The 4,067-nt window shown below is 36.7% G+C and overlaps 1 long non-coding RNA gene across 1 annotated transcript; it reads left to right on the top strand.

Moving 5' to 3' along the window:
• Positions 1 to 851: 851 nt before the first annotated feature.
• Positions 852 to 1,656, top strand: LOC125255022. The gene is made up of 3 exons (XR_007181815.1): positions 852 to 1,054; positions 1,282 to 1,341; positions 1,536 to 1,656. It is a non-coding gene; the product is annotated as an uncharacterized LOC125255022 (long non-coding RNA).
• Positions 1,657 to 4,067: the final 2,411 nt, after the last annotated feature.

Here is a 4,067-nt window from a genome sequence, read left to right as displayed (position 1 = left end):
ACAGCAATTATAGCGGCCAGTACAGCTTGGTTTGGTGGGTCCGCCTCCTCACTCAGTTGGTCAGGTTCCACCACCTCAGTTAAGTCCGGGGGTTGACCAAGGCCTGATTCTTGTTGGTTGTTCTTTTTGGATTTTCCCTTTTTTGACATTGTTCTCTCCTTTTAGGTTTAGTTTCCCACTTGCTTGTGTCTCCTTATGTCACTCCAAAGCACTTTTAGGTGGATATACAGGTGTTTAGTGTATTAATAAAAGAAAAGTTACTAGAGCTATGTAAAACACATCTCACTCCTCCATTGCTCAGCAACGCCCCCACGGCAAATAGGTGTTAAAATGGAGAAAAAAAGCCTTAGGAGAAACCAGGCTTAGTCGGGGGGCCAGTTCTCCTCTGGCAAACAGTGCTTTGTTACGATTCAGGTTGCTATCATAAGTCTGATAGGATCGCAACATTCAAAGTATTTATTCCAGTTCCATCAGTGATGACAGAACTGGGCTAATATGGTCATACTTCCTAGTTCTAGTAAGAACTCTAGCTGCTGCATTTTGTACGAGCTGTAGTTTATTTATCAAGCGGGAGGAACAACCACCCAGTAGAGCGTTACAGTAATCTAGCCTCGAGGTCATGAACACATGAACTAACTGTTCTGCATTCTTCATTGAGAGCATATGTCGTAGTTTAGATATATTTTTAAGATGGAAGAATGCGGGTTTACAGATGCTAGTAACATGGCCTTCAAATTAAAAATTGGTATCAAAGAGCACACCCAGGTTCCTAGCTGACGACAAAGACTTAACAGAGCAGCCATCAAGTGTTTGACAGTATTCTAGTGTAACAAGTTAAAGTAAATACAATTTGAATGTTATACATTGCTTTTCACTAAAATCCTTCTAATGTATTTTATATTTATTTATTTCCGTTTTCTTTGAGTAATATGTTGATTCTGCTGTTCACTATTTAGAGACTTTTATTTTGACATTTTCTTCTGGCGCTCTGCTGACGCCATTTTCGAGTGACTCCGCGCCTCTCGCCAGTTCACATTGGTTATGCTGGGGAGAGGTAAGCGTTTTTCTGAGCTCCGCATTTAAAGAGTGAAATATGTTGACAAAGTTTATAAATCGACTAAATATCTTATTGTAAATAGTACTGAGACTATTTGCAGTGTTCTGTTGTATGTTTTATACGTGAGTGGATTGAGAATGTAAAGTTATATCGTGTGGGCCGTATGATATGCTATTCGCATGGTTTTGATTAATCAATCAGCTAACAAATGTTATATCATACAGGTTTGTCTTATGAAACACCCACAAGAGAGAGATATGAACTTTATTCATATTAATCAACAGGTATTTCACTCGTTATTGTCTTTTGATGTCCTTTTATACTCTTGTACTGTGTTAATACTGTAATGTTTCAATGTTAATGTTTATTTTTTCTATTGTAACACAAAATCAGTTCAGATTGGTTATGCTGGGGAGAGGTTTGTCTTATGAAACACCCACAAGAGAGAGATATGAACTTCATTCATATTAATCAACAGATGGAGTGAAGTTAATGCTGGCTCTGGCTGATATTAAATCCCTTTTTTGGTGAACTGCATCGGAAGTGTCCTGAGTCTTCTTACACACAACACAGATAGTGGTAACGGCGGTCAGCAGAGGACCGGTTACACTAGGTTATTACGTGAAGAAGTTTTTGGTCCAAAAATTAGAATCTCTGTTTTTTCTGAATTTAGTAGTAGGAAATTACTGGTCATCCAGTTTTTTATATCGGTTATACATTCTGTTAATTTTTTGAATTGGTAAGTTTCATCAGGGCGCGAAGAAATATAGAGCTGAGTATCATCAGCATAACAATGAAAACTAACGGCATGCTACTTAATGATATCTCCCAAGGGTAGCATGTACAGAGTGAAAAGCAACGGTCCTAGTACTGAGCCTTGCGGTACTCCATATTGAACTTGTGATTGATATGACCTCTCTTCGTTTACTACTACAAACTGATAACGGTCAGATAAGTATGATTTGAACCATGCCAATGCAATTCCACTAATGCCAACATAGTTTTCGAGTCTATTTAGAAGAATATTGTGATCAATAGTGTCAAATGCAGCACTAAGATCCAGTAACACTAATAGAGAGATACAACCACGATCTGATGATAAGAGCAAATCATTAGTAACTCTAATGAGAGCAGTCTCAGTACTATGGTACGGTCTAAATCCTGACTGGAAATCCTCACAGATACTACAGTATTTCTTTCTAAAAAGGAACATAGTTGTGATGAAACTGCCTTTTCTAGTATTTTTGACAGAAAAGTAAGATTTGAGATTGGCCTGTAAATGACTAATTTTCTAGGATCAAGTTGTGTTTTTTTAATAAGAGGTTTAATAATAGCCAGCTTAAAAGTTTTTGGTATGTATCCTAGTGATAAAGATGAATTAAGAATATTAAGAAGAGGATCTATGACCTCTGGAAACATCTCTTTCAATAGCTTAGTCAGTATAGGGTCTAACATACATGTGGTTGATTTTGATGATTTAACAAGTTTAGACAATTCTTCCTCTCCTAAAGCAGTAAATGAATTGAATTTTTCCTCAGGGATACTTCAATGCACTGTCTGACACGATACTGCAGTAGACGGTTGCATGGTTATAATTTTTTCTCTAATATTATCAATCTTGCAAGTAAAGAAGTTCATAAAGTCATTACTGCTGTGCTCTTTGGAAACATCAGAAGTTGAAGCTTTGTTTCTTGTTAATTTAGCCACTGTATCAAATAAATACCTAGGGTTATGTTTATTTTCTTCTAAAAGTTTTGAAAAATAGGCAGATCTAGTAGTTTTTAAGGCCTTTCTGTACTCAATGATTCTCTCTCTCCACGAAATGCGAAATACATCTAGTTTTGTTTTCTTCCAGCTGCACTCCATTTTTCTGGCTGCAGTTTTTAGGGCCCGAGTGTGCTCATTGTACCATGGCATTGTATTAATTTCCTTAATCTTTTTTAAGGAGCAACTGAATCTAATGTGCTGGAAAAGACTGAGACAAGAGTTTCTGTTGCAACATCAAGGTCTTCTAAGCTGTCTGGTATGCTAAGGCGATGAAACTGATCAGGAAGATTATTTATAAAGCGATCTTTAGTGGTAGAAGTGATGGTTCTACCATATTTATGGCAGAGAGGCAGTTTAGCCGCTTTGACCAAATGTAGTATACACGAGACTAGATGATCTGAGATGTCGTCACTCTGCTGCAGAATTTCAACGGCATCAATATCTAGATCTATCTAGATCTAGATCTAAAGTATGATTACGACAATGAGTGGGTCCTGACACGTGTTTTTCTAACACCAATAGAGTTTAGAATGTCTGTAAATGCCAATCCCAATGAGTCTTTTTATTATCTACATGGATATTAAAATCACCAACAAAAAGGACTTTATCTGCAACTAGTACTAACTCCGATAGAAAATCAGCAAATTCTTTAATAAAGTCTGTATGGTGTCCTGGTGGCCTGTATACAGTAGCCAGCACAAATGTCAACTTACATAATGTTACGTAAAGTACCATCACTTCGAAGGAATTATATTTGAAAGACTTTTGACTAATACTGTAAATATTACTATAAATTACAGCAACACCTCCCCCTTTGCCTTTCTGTCGAGGATTGTGTCGATAATCATAACCTTGAGGGCTAGACTCATTTAAAGTAATGTAATCGTCCGGTTTTAGCCAGGTTTCTGTCAAACATAGCACATCTAGATTATTGTCTGTGATAATATCATTTACAATAAGTGCTTTTGAAGAAAGTGATCTAATATTTAACAACCCAAGCTTTATCATTTGTTTATCATTATTTTCTCTATTTTTTATTTGTTGAACATCAATTAAATTTTTACCATTAAATGGGTTTGGAAGTTTTTTGTTTCTACTAATTTGGGGTACAGACACAGTCTCTATGTGATAATATCTAGGTGTGAGAATTTCTGTGTTTTGGGAATTATCTGACTTCTGTAACGTGAGGCAGCTAGCAGATGGTCGGTTTAGCCAGTCTGTCTGCTGCTTTTTCCTGTCCTGG

This window comes from Megalobrama amblycephala, linkage group LG20 (genome assembly GCF_018812025.1).
Source record: "Megalobrama amblycephala isolate DHTTF-2021 linkage group LG20, ASM1881202v1, whole genome shotgun sequence".
Taxonomy (NCBI): domain Eukaryota; kingdom Metazoa; phylum Chordata; class Actinopteri; order Cypriniformes; family Xenocyprididae; genus Megalobrama; species Megalobrama amblycephala.
The sequence above is the reverse complement of the archived record's forward strand: the minus strand, read 5'-3'. Positions and strand labels throughout refer to the sequence as shown.